Below are 17,707 nucleotides of genomic sequence, written 5' to 3' on the forward strand. Positions count from 1 at the left end.
CTCGTAGGAGTGCTGGAGTGAACTCTTCCTGAAATCATAGCTGTTCACCTTGGTCAATGTGAGTTTTTTGTACAAAGTTCAAACCCCAGAAGCTGAAAGGAAGCACATGGTAAGGGAATTATTATGCTTGATCTACATGGAAGATCATTAAAACACTCTGTACAAAAGCTGTGTTCTTTCAGAATGGCTTCTATAAACAGCAAAGAGAAAGCTCTGCTGATGAACAAAAAAGTTTTTTTTTATATTAGTTTTTCGAGTTTTAAAGTTTTTTGGCTTGTTCCTTAAGGGCAACACAAAGCAAAGTATACCTTTTGTGTGGTGCTCTATTGAATGCTCTTTATAGATTTTTTTCGTTGTTGTTAGTTTGCCCAAGTTTGTGTAAACTGCAGTTTCATCTACATCTATTTGGCACAATGAAAGTAATGTGTTCTCAGTTACTCCTAAGCACTTCTTTGACAGATTATCAGCCCTGCAAGATTTGAGTGGCTGCAGAATGACCTACTTTTGAATTAGGAGATGCCAGATCCCAGTCTTAGGCAGATTGTGTGCCAGATCTGAGACAGTTTTAAGAGCATTTGTGACAACACTATGGTCTCATGGAGTATATGCACACCTTCTTCTCATAGGTATGTAGCTGCAAAATGACCTTGCCCTGTTCACAGCACAAGTGAACTGCTACTGAAGAGAACATCTGTCTTGCCATATGCATTTCAGTCATCTTCTTCTATGGACCTTCACCAGGAATGGCAAGGTGGAGCTGACAAAGCAGATTGCATCCCTTGCTGACCAGCTGCAGTCAGTGCAACTAGCTAAGCTTGCAGGCCATTGAGTGGAATCTGGTAAATAAACACTGAGCTGATAAGGAGCTTGTGGGGTAGGTGGAACGTCAAGACTGCTGGGTAAGGCAGAATTTCAAATAAAGATTACTCTTCTTCAGAAGAAATAATACTCCTGAAAAAACATACCCACAGAAAAATGGCGTGTGGCTGCTGAATGCCACAAAGAATGCAGGTCAGCATGAATACTGAAAATAGGTGTTACCTTTTAGTGGCTGAATAGAAGAAGCCTTGCAGAATGGCTTAAGTTGGCATTAAGGATACGTGGTAGTTAATAGGTAGCTAAGTATAAACCAGACTCCAGGGAAAAGTTCCTTGGTGCAGTAGTTTCTAGAATAGAATGTTTTCTTGTGTCTGCAGTTGTCACAACCTGAGCCATGTTTGTCTCACTTTTTTGTCCAAGCTATTTTTCTAGCTTCATCATGAACCAAGATGACAATCTCCCCATCCCTTTCATCTTCCCCTCCTACTAAATTCTCCAAAAGACTGAGCGTACTCTGTTGTACAGAAAACAGCCTGCTTCTCTGGTGAAAATCAAAATATGATCATACATTAAATGAATTGCTTTCTTCTTGTCTCCAGTTGCCCCTGGAAGTATGTAACTTCTGGGAGGACTGCAGCACAAGACCTGTAAAAAAAACTATACCAAAAAAACGTGACAAGGTAACAATAACATAGGGCTGGCCCTTGAAGTGGAATTGGCAACTCCATGCAGGTTACTCATGCTAGCAGAGCAAGTTGGTCTAGTAATACATTATGACAGACTGAATTCTTCCAGCAGTGTTCTGAGTGGCAAGATGCAGATTACTCATACAGAAGATTATTTTTGTTGACAAAATATTTATCATCTAGACTGGATCCAAGTTCCACAGCAAAGTATAATAAAGAAAATTAAGGCTAAGCAGTAGTATCATTATTACCCTCTCAGATCCCAAATTCAAAGAGCAGTAGCTATCTACACTTTTTGGAGATACATAGTCTGCATTAACTAGTACAAGAGTGCATCCACCAAAGAAGGAAACTTCCCTGGGCAGTATTTGAGGCCTATGTCCGTTTTGAATCCTGTCCCGAGCTTTACTGATGCCTTTCAAAGTTTACCTAAAATTATCACAAGCTGTATTTACGCTTACATACAACTGATCTTGATCTTTTGACACTCAAGGTTTCATGCCACACTCTTACTATAATTACAGTTTTTTATGTCCTGGACAGAGGTCCTTTCCTTTACTTCTACCTTCCTGATAGAATATAGTTAAGAAGTTTCTCAATTATTTATCAGTTGAACAAAACATTTGTTTTACTGAGAGGCCACAGCAGAAGAGGAGTCCATGTTATACCCTAGCTGAAGAAACAGAAATCGTAAGAAAAGCATAGGCAAAAAATAACAATTGGGAAGTTACCAGCATAAGACGAGTGCCCATTGCTCTGACCGTATGCTTGTCAGCTAAAACCTGTTTTTCAGTTTACCATGCACAGTTAAGATTCTTGTCCTCTGACTCAGAAGACATGCAGCATCTAAAGTACTACAGCAATCTACACAAGAGGCAGAACTAACTTAGCACCTTCACCTGGAAACCATTATTTCTCAAGTCCTCAGTTATATTCTGCATTCAAAGCAAAGTAGTTTCAAAACTGTTGGTCATCTAATTTAAACTCATTCCTTCACTTGAAAAATTTCCACAACGCTCAGGTAATTTCTTGTAACCGGCTAATTCACAGGTTGGTTGCTTTTGTTAGTTACCAAAAAAAATAATATTTTAATACACAGCACTTTCTTCTGCAGCAATAATTTCACAATAATTCCTTAAAGGTAAGTTTCTTATACTCAAAAAAGTAACTCATGATTCTAAAATAATGCTTCTAAATAATGGCCTCTACTATGACACGTTTCAAAATAAAGTCCCTCAAAATAATCTGCGTTGAAAAGTAAACCTTGCCATTTATTAGCACCAAGTTTTGGGTTGTTGCTTTACAATGTTTATGTTCTGGGAGCAAGATACGAGGAAACAATTTTCTTTGGAAAACTACATCTAGTTGAATACTTCAGAAAGGGATTCAAGGAAACCCCACATTTCATCATGAATTGTAGGAAGCGCACAGTTAAGCCACATCCCATCTGCCACCCCTATTCTTGTGTCTCTGACTCCAGTAACTAAGCTGCAGCTCTGGCTGGCTGGGATTTGCAACCTTGAACCTCTGCTCAGAGTCTAATGTCTAAATAAGTTATTTCTCTCAAAACACAAACGAAAGAAACGGCTGCTACTGCACCTTTTTATTTTCATTAGCAACTCCTACTACTTTAATATATGGAAATCTGTTCTTGTAACTGACCCCACTTTCCTAGAGACCAACCAACTAGAGAGCAGGAAAACAGAGTCTGGTCCAAAAGCACTTGCAGAGAGAGCATCCCTACGTATGGGCCATTTCTGGCTTGTTGGTATAAAAGGGATGAGACAGAACAAAGTATTTTTTTCCCATCCAAATATTGTTCATTGCCTTGAATTAGCTGAATTTCACTATGGTCACACAGCGTATTAGAAGCCTTGCTAAAAGCCTTGAGGTAGGAAAATGGGATCGATTAACTGCAGAGCGCCAAGCCAATTAGCACAGTGCCATTGAATCCGAGGGCAACCATTTCATAAATGTCTAATGTTCATGGATCTACAGAATATTATGTACCCCATGCTACAAACACTTCCAAGATGCTCTGTCAGAGTTTGACTTCCAGGCAAACAAAAAGTTTGGACTTTGAGAATGGCACTCACAAACTGCAATAAACTACGCAAGAAGTTTCTAGCCAGCAGGAAACATCAACATTAGAAGCAGGTAACAAAACGCTTTACCTGCCACCCAGAAGATCAGTTTTCAAATCCTTCCTGCTTAACCTAAGGTGCAGGTTTGAATCCAGATCTGCCAGTTAAGAAGTAAATAATAACCACTGAGTTGCTCTGCTTTCTTACTTTGGGCAATCCATCCCCCACATCTCCCATACCTCTGGTGAAAACCATCAACTGAGCTGCCATCAGTTTCCCACACTCCTCTAACACTGACTGAGCTGTCTTTAAAAGCAGGGACTGAGAGCTGTGCCACGGAATACCTAGCAGCCATTGTTCAAAACATGCTCCTAAAGAGGAGTTTAAATAAATAAATAAATAAATAAGGCATTCAAGTTTGTGGTCTAAAACAAGCAGAGGAGTTCAGATCTAGAAAAATATAAAATAAAAAATGCTTGACTACTGGACTATACCTACATAGACTGGGGTCCTCATAATTCCCAGGTGAGTAGCACAGCTCCTTTGACCAAGTCATTTTCAAGAGTTTACTACTAAAATTGACCATCCCAAAAGATTCACTTCTGTTCAAGTGGTCTGCATGACAAAAGAGGCAAAAGAGAAAGTGTACGTGTTTAATATGTGGGTGATATAAGGCAGTTGAGTATCTTGAAAGAGAAGATGAGAAATCAAGCTATTTAGCAAACTGGAGGAAGTTTAGAAAAACATGCATTTCAGTATGAACATATTTCAATAAGGAAAAATGCAAAATAATACATGACAGCAGGAATTATCTGCTGCATAAACACAGGGAAAGGTAAAAGCTTTTCAACATTTCTGGAAGAGATGCAGAGGTTTTAGTGAATTATACTAGATGCATTAGCCTAGCACACATGACAAGGGTAACAGCCCTTACACTCTCCATATTACTAAGGCTTCATCTAGAAGCATTATTAGAGTTAGAAGCCATAGCTAGAAGCTACAATTAAAGGCATGAACAAATAGGAAAGACTTTGTGTAAAAACAGTGAAAAAGGCCAAAATGTGGTATGTCTGGATAGAACAAATTCAGGTGTTTTAACCTGGACAATACTGAGGGTGGTAATGGCAATAGTCTCCAAGCATGTGGAAGACAGTGGAGGAAAGGAATGAACTTTTGCTTGGCAGACACAGCAAAATCTGATGGGCTTCAGTTGCAGCACAAAAAAAAAAAAAAAAAAAAAAAAAAAAAAAAAAAGCATAGTTCCCCACACCTCAGAAGATGTCTAACTTTGAGACGGTAACAGCTCTTGGCACAGGCTGCCTAGGGAGGCTGCCAGAGGTGCATCCCTAGAGGTCGGACACTGGACCAGGCAGTTCTGTCGCACATCCATCATGGAATTCTACAGAACTTTAATGTAGCAGCAATTTAGGATTTATTTTATGCTTTTGTGGTAAATCACAAGATTAGAATTGTATGATTCTTAACAGCATTTAATCATCAACCAGGTTCAACAGAATGATTTCAAGAGAATTTGCTACAATAGAAGCAGTGACTTTAGTTAAAGGTTTGAGAATGGCAAGGTTCACCCAAGACTTACTGCAGGGCCCTGGGGGGGAGGTTCTAAATACAGTCATGCGCTTCCAAGGTGAATTACTCACCCCACTCCCTCACCCATGCTTGTCCACAGACGAGCTTGTTGCTCAGGGAGCTAGCCCCATGATCTGCTCCCCTCACGGGTACCCTGAGAGTTGTCCGAGCTTGGGGGGAGATTGGGAGCACAGCCTATTGCGGTCCCTGGAGAGCTCAAGGGGCTCTTTGCTTAGAAGAACTACTGACAGGACTGTGAGACAATTGACTTTTCAATTGACTGTACCTTTTCATCCTGGCTATGGTTCAGATAAAGGAATTTTGGTATTTTCTACCAACCCTGCCATCCTGATACATTGCAGATTGTACAGCTCTGGTACTGCAGGGTCTGAGACACAATCAGGGAGTGCCTGTTTGTACTCACCTGGTAATGCCTGCTGCCCACGGACAACAGAGGACTGATGTAACATCAGTCAGTCTTGAACCATAGCTGAGCTGGGGAACGAAATTTATCACCACAGAGATCAAGGGTTAGAGCCTGCTGCGATCCTTGGAGAGCTCAAACAGGCTTTTCTTCAGCCATTTTATTTATGAGATAAAATGGCTGGCTCATAGTCAAACTGTGACTCCTTACCATGTTCCTGAGCTCCAGTGTGAAAGGAATGGTCACACTGAGGCCTACAGCGGCTTGTAACCACAAGCAGGACTTATACCACGTGCAGGAATAGAGCATACTTGCCTCAACATCACGCAGGTACAGCTGATCCGGCCTCATATATACACATTACAGAAAGACACCTAAAAGTAGATGGAACAACCATCTTTTCCTTGGCAGAACTCATGCCTAAAGCTCACCGAACCACGTGGAAATTAAAAAAAAAAAAAGGCAAGATTCATGACACAGCTGAAGTGAACTACTCTGAATATCATCCCTCCACAGCAGCGATGAAGAAGTGATCCCCAGAGCCCCCTCAAAGAAGGGGGCTTCAGTGGCATGTATCAAACCTTTCAGGTCTTGCACTGCACATTAAAATGCAGTGGACTGAAAGAAGTAGATTATGATCCAGATAAAGCCATTTTGTCTGGCTTCCTACTTGTTCTTACTCCCATTTCTGAACACCTGCTGTTAACGCAATGCCTAAAGTACCTCAAATTTCTGACTAGACAATGGTGTTTATTTGGTGCACAAGTGACTCATTCAGGCAAAGAGAGGTCCGAGGTTTGGCCTGAAGCTGAGAACTGACAGATGGAGGTTGCATGACACCAGAGGTGAACTGGGGCCTGCTGGAAGCAACTGGGAGGGAAGCAGCAACTACTGAGCTGTAGTAAAGACTCAGAAGAGGTCTTTAACACTTGAGAAAAAGGAGAAGAAAATACACAGCTTATAGTCTAGTCATCCTAATGGCCCTCCTCCCTCCTGATCTCTCCAGGCATCCACTCTTTATAAGGCAGCCAGGACTGCACTATGGACAGAAAACACAAAGCAGATTCACTTGCTGTGTTCTCTTATGCATACAATCTTTGCTACATACTGTCATTATATGTAATGGATAATTTGGATAAATCCAAATTATGGCTATAGCACTTCAGAGGAGATAGCATATTAGATGTGCAACTCCTGCCACTCCCCATTTTTCTAATTGTATCTCTAACCACAGTGGGAAAACAACAACAAACAATACCAATCAGTGGCTGAACTTTGCAGGTTACTTGCTAGCATGTCCTAGAATCCAGCATTTTGGGTCAAACATCACTGGAACTCAAAGTCCAAAAATCTAGAATCAATCAGCATAAGCATTGCCCTTAACAGGAAAAAAGAAAACTTCAACCATGCAACAGTTTGGTTTCCTTATTGTTCTGCAGCTCCTGTAGACATTGCATTAGATGGAAGGAAACCCAATGACCCAGAGAAAGAGCCTCAATTAGTAAGGTTAACAGAAGCTGTATAGGTTGAAATTGGAAAAATAAGCACATTATTTATGTATCAATTACTGCTTGCTCCCCATTTCATTGGAAGGAAATAAAATTTCTCATCCTTCCTAACAATCCAGCAGCCTCCTCCTGCCCCAATGTAATTAGTGGCAAATTTCACCACAGTTCTCCACAAGCAATCAAAAAGGCTACATAATTAAAAAAGTAATTAGTTTACACAGATAGATGTGAGTGGGTAGATTAGTTTATGAAAATAATATGAAATTCCTCTAGATGCTTTTAGAGGCTTGGCTTCCTGCTGTTTTACAGTTTCTACACACTTCCAGGGGAATGGGTTTAAAAAGAAGAAAAAAAGAAAAGAAAAAAAAGAATTCATTTTCAACAAAGATGGTACCTTTCAAAAATAATTTATCAGATGTGTCAATTTTGTAATTTGTCCTCTGAAAACAGAGGACACAGAAGATAAACTTCTTGTTTTTTGCATAAAAGCCATTGCCTCCACAAAAGGACTAGCACGTGTTACAATTCATTCTCTCAGATTGTTTACACAATACCTATCATCAGCTCATCTAGGCATCAGGCTGAAATGGTGCTGAACCAGGAAGAGAAAGACTTAACAACTATCACCCAGCACACTGCAGGATTTTTAAAAACTCCTGATACTGGGCTGGACCAAGGACAGCTCCTGCTACCAAGCTGGACCAAGAGGTCTCTCTTCCAAGCAGGTGACCCTCACATTCTGCACGTGCTGGCTCTTGCAATTTTCCCAGATGCAGGGAACTTGACTGCATCATTTGTGGCAGCAGGGAGCTGTATTCACCCTCTCTTGAGCTGGGGGTTGGATGGGGCAGGGGGCACAAAAGCCAGTAGCCAGTGCTAAAGGGAAAAGTGTAAGGAACAAGTATAACAATGATCCCTGGTGAAAACTAGGAGGATCTGCCAGGGAAATCAGTGAGCTGAAGGACTTCCAACCCCAAAGGCTGCATCATGGCCAATAGCCACTAATGGACCTCACCTCCACGAATGCATCAAACATCACCAACACAATCATGACACAATCATGATAACCCAGAAAAAAAACATAGTAAGAATTGTAACCATCACGAGAGTGTAAACTGCCTTCTATACAGTACATAATAATAATAATAATAATAAAAACTTAGTTGAGCAAATTAAACAGCTGTAAACTTAAGTTTTATATTATTTTAAATTAAAAAGACATACACAAAACTGAAGTTTTAAGAAATGATATCAAATATATACCACTGCCTATGTTGAACTCATTAAGTGATTTTTAAAGGACCCAAGCATCAACTCTTATTTTGTTTGTCTTTGCTACTTTTGGAGTGCCCCTCTCTGCTTTGAGGATGCTACTTTTGGAGTGCCCCTCTCTGCTTTTAGGACTATCAAGTCAACTGGAAATTTCTGGGTAATGTGAACTCATGAGAACACATGCTGAAGACATCTGGCATTACACACGTACCATTTGTTGCACTAGATGGAGCTATCAAAAAACACGAAGCTTGTATAGTGACCAAAATGAAGCAATTTTCACATCAGTGAAAATCCTATTTCCTACTTCCCATCCTATTTCAAATCCCAGATTATTTGGTCAAAACCAACTTCAAATAAATAATCGGCAGCACTACCAGCTTACATAAAGTGTGATGGTGAACCCCTTCCATTTCTGAATATTATTGAGCATTTACAGATGTCATCACATTAGGTCCTTGCTGTGCCAGAGGCTGTACAAATAAAGGCGCAATAGTCCAATAGTCCAAAAGGGTTTATGGTCTCAATATTCATGTGAACCACTAAATGAGACAAGCAAAGACTCAAAAAAAAAAAAAAAAAAAAAAAGAGTAACCAAGGCCATAAGTCTCTTAGCCAGAAGGAAACAATGCTCACACCACCCTGCTACTGCTGGAAGTCAAGTTTCTTACCACAGTTAGGCAGAGCTGAGACTACATGAGTAATTGGAAGGAGGACAGCCAATGTTGTCACTTGGCTTTGAACTTAAGCACCTATGCAACAGCAACTACATGCAACAAAAACTGTGGGAAAAAATGCAGTCTTACAAGAGCAAAGGACAGCTGTGAAAGCAGAGGTGACAATAAAAATAGTGTATTATCTACGCATTTGTCCAATGGCAAATACAGCACCGCTAAACTATGAAGGGTTCCAAGGCAGAGACATTTCTCTTATGGATAACAGAGGGGCAAGAGGGAAGAATTCACATCCTAAATACTAGCACCTTCAAAGGAGCCTACAGCTGAGCTGACATGGAAAATAAATTACCTTTCTAATGTTAAACTATCTTCTTATCATTAAAAGGAGTACTGCTAGAGTGGGGTCAAGACAAATTACAGAAATGAAGTCAAGGTAAAAAAAATGTCAAGACAGTTTTGCCAAGACTATACTTCAGGTGGATAAACAGAAGATTCCAGTCCCTTCTGCACCTTCCAGAAAGGCTCCTTATTCAATTTTAATGAAAAACTCATCTGGAGCTAGACCAATGCTGTCTATTTACGCTGCCAAATACAAAACTTTACTCAAAAAATGCAACATCATCAGCTGCCTATGATCAAGAGCACTTCACAGCTGGCTGAACTTCAAAGATATGTGCTGCTCTTCATATTGAGGTTCGTAACAAAAGCCAATCTACATTCAAGTTTTGTTTTTCCCTCATGAAACTCAAACAGAAAAAAAAATAATAATAAACAGTTCTGTGCCTCTATAGGCAAAAGCACTTGCACACAGGCCAGAGGCTTGATGAGACAAACATAGATAAACTCTACTTTGTTGTAGAGTAATTACTAGGCAGGGAGGTAGACTACTATCAGGGCCAGGTTACCAACAGCGATGCAGTTTTGTTTTGTTGTTCTTCAGTAAATCAGTTTCTCCAAGCTTTTCCATAATTCCTAAGTGCTTTAAGTGTTTTTCTCACAGTGGTGATGTCCAGATTATTTCAGTTCAGTAGTTCCACCCTTGGTGAAAGCTGTTAAGTGAAAAAATCACAATTAACTGAAGAAACAAGAAATACTTCCTTGTTGAGAAGCTTACACTCAAACATGCAAACTTCAGAATTTCTTGATAATTTTAAGCACAGAACTTAATTCCAGGATGTTTTAAGTATGTAGTATGTTGTATTTACAGGTAGTTAATACTGTTAATCAAGCAGAAGCAACTATTTTCTTACAAGAGAAAAACTGCAGGCATTGCCAGATTAGCACGTGAAAAAGGTACTTTCAACATACTGCGGATTGTTTATTTATTTATTTTTAAGTCTTCTGCACCAGAACTCAAATTGTGCTAAATCTAACTGAAGTGTCCAGGTGAAGAATGCAGGATGAAGAGGGGTAAGAGCTGGAGAGCCTCCTGGCAGGTATTTAGACCAACTGGATACACAAGAGTTGGTCTCCAGGCAGAGAATGAGTCCAAACACATTACTCAAGCCAAAGAATGAAACACACCCTACCTTCCAAAACCCAACAGCTGCCTGAGAGCACATACACTATGCTAAAAATGGAATTGTGGCTAGATGATCACAAAGGACAGCATGGTTTGCAATTCAGGATAAAGGCTTACAAACATGACAAAACATTCACCTGCCAGCTATTTTTTTGAGCTATAACAAGGTGAGCGAAGTTGTACCAACGCTTATATATAGACAAGCCTTCTTCGAGCTCTTATTCCCACTAGGAATCTCAATAAGCAGTCCAAGGAACAAGCTAGTGTTTTCAAACATTGAGTTCAAAAAGGAACACACTTATCCTGACTGTATTGGGCTATTTTATCTCTGCCTCTCTAATTCTCCCCCTGCAGAGCACAAGGAAGACATACTCCGAAGACAGCACAGGAGAGAAGAGCAGTGACAGCTGGGAGCCATCCAAAGTAAAGAAGGCCACTTGCAGGAGGTTTCCTCCCCCAGCATGGCACCATCCCCAACACCAGCCTCTCTCTCCTGCAGGCTCTCACTGCTTCATTAGCTGTAAATAATGTAGCTTAGGAAGGAAGCAGAACTTTATTAACATTCAGAGAGGCCAGCACTGCACACTGAGACTCAATTTGCTGATTACCAGCCACCAAGCCCCGCCTTTTGTTCTGGCTCCCTCCTCAATTTGGACATCCTAAAACATGACTTTTACTCCAGTTCCTCACCCCTCAAACAGTGGAAATGAACAGTAACAAAATGTCACTGCCACCTTTGCTTCCAGTGCTAGAAAAGAAAATCCATTACATCCAGCCTAAAATCATCTCCCGGTGTCCATCCGTGGCCCTGCCATCATCAGAGTATGAAAAGTGCAGTAGTTACGATGGAGTTGCTCAATTGCCTGACTCAAGGTCTTTCAGTCCAGTCTTACAAGATGCCTCTACTGCCATCATGTTCTCTGTCTCCTGTGGCTGCAAGACTAAATATTTTCATGTGGTGAGTCTCAGGTCTGCTTTCATGCAATTTTATCTATCCCAGTAATTCAAGGCTGAAAGTAATCCACCTACAGCAGAATGTGTTTATACTAGGTGAAGGTAAACCTAGTCAGACACTGATCATGTACACATACTACTTCTGATATGTTATTGCTCCATTGCGTTGTATGAAAACCTCAGTTAATCAAGAATACATTTCCCCCAGTGCTTGCCACTAGGGGATGAAGCAGCTGCAGATTGGCTGCAATCATTGGCATACACCACTATTTCACCATGGGAGGCAAAGGAGGTCTTATGGCTCTACTTACTTAATGGCTGGTCACTACTTTACAGTTAAATAAAATACTTCCGTACTTCAGTCCTCAAGCCCAAATGCTCTGCCAACACGCAAAGTACCCTCTGCTGATAGACAATTTGATGCCTTCTCCTCCTCTGGAGCATAAAGTAAAAAGGACCGAGTACTGTAGCTTCCCTGGCAACAGGGTGTATAAAATTTTGAGTGCCGAGTCTCAGCTCCCCTTAGAACATGCTGTTTACAGTATATATCTGCTACAGCTAACCTGTACTTTCAGTTGTGAAGGGTCAGCTAGATTTAAATGTGAAGAATTCCGCAAGTCTCATGATGAGGTCTGTATGACTCCTTGTGAGAGCTGGAACATGGGAAAGCAGTCCCACACCCACAATTAGTTTAGGAGGCAAAGATACTTCTTTTTAGAGGACATCAGTTCAAACACTGTAAGCCATGATCACAAAATTAGCCACTGGGCAGACTAATTGGGAAGAGGGTCATCTACAAGAAGAGTTTGTGGCTCCTCAGATCCGAGCATGCAGGCTAAGCAAACCATGGTAGGAGGTCTGAAAATGAAGACCTACAGGAGAAGAGATTTTCAGAAAACATCTTACCTCTTTCCAGCCAGTAGCAGAGAGGCCCTGGGACACCTGCCAGCCTTTTTTTTTTTTTTTTTTTTTTTTTTTTCATTTTTTCAATTTGCAATTTCTTCCAATAGAATCAATCATCCAAAAATATATTTTTTTCCAACCCCCCCCAGGAGGTGATCATTAAAAAGAAAACAAAACAATTTTGAGAGCATTGTTCTTAGGATTACTTTGGAGTTCCTAACATGCATGATGGTCATGGGTAGAATGGATGGCACTGCATGTCTCCACTATGTTAGAAAGTACCAACATGGGTGACGGACATCAGTGTTTGTGAGGTGTTTCTGAAAATATATGTATTATGGATATATTTACAAAATGCATATACATGTTGTAATACATACAACGTATATATGTATAACGTATATATGTATGCATGTATGTATACGTACATATACATACACATATATAAATAGCTTAAGGCTATGAAGTCCTCTACACACACACACACTGGACACATAGAGGTCGCCATTAAGAAAATTAAATCACTGTGGCGGAAGCGTTGGCTAGCACCTTCAGCCAAGGGGCTGCCAGTGGTCTTACAGTTCTCAGCTCTTCTACTACCGGGCACAGCTTTCCCTGGTTTTATTTTTGTTTTGTGGGTTGTTGTGTTATTTTTTTTCTAAGTCACACAGACGTTTTTCCTAATCAAGAAACTTGACCTTTACCATCAATTGCAGGTATTGGGCTGAAAGGAGAACTGTTTTTGCTGACAGTAAGAACAAAATGTAGATTCCATCTCCACTTTAAGTTACTGAGAGCATAAGCAAAGAAAGAAAAATACCCTGCCCTTTATTTTATTTTAGTATTTCACATGCAAGCCGTTTTTCTTGATTAGTTAGGAAAAAAAAAAAAAAACACCAGGACGTGCCCAATTTTACACTATTAAAAACCAAAATAAAACAAAAAGCTGGGGGTGAAAGCAAAACAATGCTTTTCCCTCTGTCACACAGCAGAGCCAGCATGTAATTTCCCCGGGGAGCGTTCGGCAGCCTATTATCCCATTTGCTTCCCTTTTATTTTATGTAAATATAGCACTCCGCTCACAAGCGGGCCTTGTCTTGCGGGGACCACGAAGGCATCGCCTCAGCGCTGGGCCCGCCATGGCGGCCCCTCACCGGCCGCTACCGGCGGCGCCCCCTCGCACCGCCCCGGGCCGCCACTGCCGGGGGTGGCCGCGGCCGGTCCCCTGGGGGGTCCCGAGGTGCCGGGGGACGCGAGGCCCGGCCACAACCCCTCGGCCTGCCCGCAGCCCGCAGCCCCCGGCCCGGGCCGCTCCCGGCGCCGCCCGCCCAGCGCCGTGCTCCCGCGTGCTGGGCAGGCGGCCGGCGGGCGGCCATTTTGTGAGCCTCGCCGAGCGGCAGCCGCCCCGGCGCTCAGCGGCGGCCGGCACTAATTGGTTTCCCTAATTAGCCCCGAGGGCGCTAATCAGCCTCCCCCGGGCTTGTTGCACGTCCCCGCTCGGCGGCCCGGCGGCGTGCTCGCAGCCCCGACCTTTTGTTTCCCCGCTCGCCGAGGGGGCACGGAGGGCGGCCGGCGAGGCTGCGGGGCGGGTGCCCGGGCGGAGGGAGCCTTTGAGGTGTTTCTGTTCAAAATAAATAAAAGGCCGCAATGATGGCTTTACGATAATTAGCAGCCGCAGCCATGCCCGTCCCGTGGCCGGGGAGCGGGCGGCGGCACGGCCCGGGGGAGGCAGCGGGGAGCGGGGCCGGTCCCGGGGGCAGCGGAGCCGGGGGCGCTCCCCTTGGGGCCGGCGGCTCCGTCCCGGCCCGTCCCGGCCCGGGGCTCCTGTCCCGGCCCGTCCCCCTGAGCGGGAGCCCGGCGGCGGCGCTCGCAGCAGTTTAGATATTTTGTGCAACTCCCGATATCCACCCAAGCCTCATTACCACCTCTTAATGAGACCCCTTTACTCCGTGACGTGCAACCGCTCCATCTCATTAAGGAAATCGCTCTTCAATGCTGATTATTTTATTTGCAGCCATAATTATATTTCTTTCGGCTAAATCACGGTTTAATCGAGCCCACATGGAGGGCAGCAGCACTAATTACAGCGGGAGATGCGGTGGCGGTGGCTGTTCGCCTGCCCGGCCGGAGGAGGAGGCGCCGAGGCGGGCGCGGGCGCGGCGCTCCCCTCGCGGGGCCCGGCCGGGGGCAGGGCGGAGGGCCGGGGCCGGGGAGGTGGTCTCAAACACAACAACTTATTACTTCTAATTCCCCGACTGTCACCAAATCACCTGCACGAAACAAGAATCTAATTTGTTAAGCTGGCATTTCTGCAGATGGAAGATCGATTTTCTCTTTAGATTTCTCTAATTGAGTGAATATAGACGCCCCGAATTAGCCGCAGTCGGGCAAGAGGGAAAGGGAAGGGGAGAGGGAGGGGAGGGGGAAAAAAAAAAAAAAAAAAGTCAACAAAAATCATCCTTGTAAAATAAGCCATATTACCTCCAGAATTGCCCCCAAAATAATAAAGGAAAGTGGATCGAAAGGTCCCAGATTGAGTGACAGTCATATTTCTGGAACTAACTGGTTTTTAAAAGAAAGGGTTAGGACGGGTGGAGAATGCTAAGTAACGGCGCGCGGGAGAGATGGCTGAGCTCTGAAATTGCTTACAGAATTACATTTGTTTTTCTTGTGATTTTATTAAAAGTCACTCCTCATCTCCAGAATGCGTGAAAATATCTACTTTCCACTCAGATACACCACATTAACTTGTTGGAGGCGAATTTGTTTGTTTGTCTATTTTATTTATTTGCCAGATAAGATTGATGCAGTCTTATTAGCGCTATATCTAGTTATAGGAAGAGATAAGGATGAGATGTTTTCTTTTTATTCCAATTACTAGACTTGTCACCTAACTGAATAACTGATATATGATTATTTATCTTGAGTAAATAGAAATCAGAAAAGCAGCGAACTTAACACATACAAGCAAAATATGTATGTTCCTTATTACTATATACCACCTACGTAATTGAAGAGATTAAAACTACGGTGTTAAAAAGGAGAAAGTTAAATACTCCACGTCACTCCCCGATGTATATCCTTCCATTGCTGTGCCTGGCGGCTTATTTATCTAGCCACTCGTGGAAAATTCGGATTAAAAAATACGCGAGTGTGTTAAATACATTCTTCAAATGCCAGTAGGAACAGTCTTCCTAGGACCGTGCTGTTTCCCTGATCAGAGATGTATTTTTAAAGTGCTTTGTGCTGGCGTTCCCTTCGCTTTCGGGGTAACCCCGATAAGTCGTGACTGACCGAATAAGCAGAGTAATGCCGTGCGTTATGTTTGAGCTCGGCATCAAGTTTCTGAAGTTAATATTATGGCAAAAGGCTATACGTATGTACATACAGCCATACACACACACACACATACACACGTACGTACATACAGAGCTGGAAGGCGGCGGGGAGGTGACTTTTGTGTATAGAGAGTTTACATTTGGACGGGGGAGTTCGGGTTGGGGGCTGGGGGTGTCAGGCGTACCTTATATTAAAATAGCTTTTTCCCCATAAAAGACTGGTTGTCATAGTTCTGATGAAAATTAATTGATAGAAGCCATCCTTTCAATCTAAAGCAACCGCTTCGCTGTCGAGCGCTTCCCCGCAGCCTGCCAGCGAGGAGACAATCGGAGATGCTCCTTTTGACTTAGCCGGAGTGAGATACAGATATTTAGGTAAATAAGCAAACAGGAAAACGATGTTCTTAAACGTATTTGAGAAAAGATGACAAGAGGCTCCAGCTTTCCCTGCCGTGCTCGGAAAGGCTATTTTCGAACATCAGACGGCTGCGTTTCTTATCAGCTGCGATCGTTCTTGCCTCGGATGTGTTTAAACTTCATAACGTTGCTTTCAAAGAAGTATATTTATTACAGCTACAAAATGCTGCTTGCAGCCTAATGTCGTAAAGCAGCGATGATCATCATATTTAGCTCTGACTAGAATGAATAAATTGGGATCTGTAGCTGCTGGCAACCTTGTCCTTCATTTCCAAATAAGTCATTTTTTTTTTCGAGAGGGTTGATTGAAATAAAAACACGTGTTTATGTTTTTCCATTTCTTAACTCCAAATTACGCCTAACGAAAGGATATAGTTTGATTTGTCATTTGTGTTTAGGCTATGCCGATGTGGAAAAGTAAACAGGAGCCTAAGTCACTTGATTTGTTTTCTGTAAGCAAATAACACTCAAAAGCATAGCTGTAATTTACAATGAATTAAAATTGATTCTTTTCATCAGGCAAGAAAATAGGGAAATGTGAGGTCGTTAATTATTGAGGGAGGCGCTTCTCATTAAAGCGAACAATGTTACAATGCAGCACTGAGGAGCGGGAATGTGAATAATAATATCCGATATTTCAGCGCTGCTGTCTGGAAATACCAAAAAAGCAGCGCGAACAAGCCAGGCAACCAAAAGTTACATTTGATAAACGCTGGGAGCGTGTGCTAAGTGTAAAAAGCAATTACATTGCTCTGCATACAGCAGTCCCCTTAACTGGATGGATGCTCAATAAATACATAAATAAAATATCAAATTACAAACCTGATCAGCCATTTACGCCAAGCCACCCCGCTGACTTTAGCAGTTTAACCTTATTTTATCGTGTTTCTTGCTCCAAATATAATTATTCTGGTAAAAGAAGGTTCTGTTCCTAAATCAGAGCAGAATTGGTTAAATACACTTGTTTATATTACAGCCTCATTCAATCAGGGCTTGAGTTTAGCTGGGAGGGGAGGGAGAGAGCTCTGGGGGCTGGAAAGTTCTCTACCCTTTTTTCCCAGGGTCACAGCATTGGAGAATTAGGGTTATATTGCCTTCCGAGGCGGCCCGCCCCGATCCCGCAGCCCTTACTCAGGCGGGTCGGGCAGCCTGGGCAGGAGGCGGGGGGCGGCGGCCCCAGCCGGGACCCCGGGATCGGGCCCGCTGAGCGCGTCGCGGAAGGGAAGGAGAGGGAAGCGAGGGGGGAGATGATCTCCCGGTGCCAAGCCCCTTGGCAGGCGCTCCTGTACGAAATTCAATCTCTATTTTTTATGAGAAGTAAACTGTCTAAATAAATTTTATTAGGGGCAACCAATATATTTTCTGGTAGTTCCCTTTGTTCCAGTTCTACGTGTGTGTAACAATCTAAAACCTATTTATTGAGGAAAAATCACTGGATCCGTCATAGAAAATCCTTTTACTTTGCTCTGAAGTGATTTCTGAAGACACTCTCGTCACTCTGAAGATTTTGGGCCAT

This window comes from Netta rufina, assembly GCF_964035555.1.
Source record: "Netta rufina genome assembly, chromosome: Z".
NCBI lineage: Eukaryota > Metazoa > Chordata > Aves > Anseriformes > Anatidae > Netta > Netta rufina.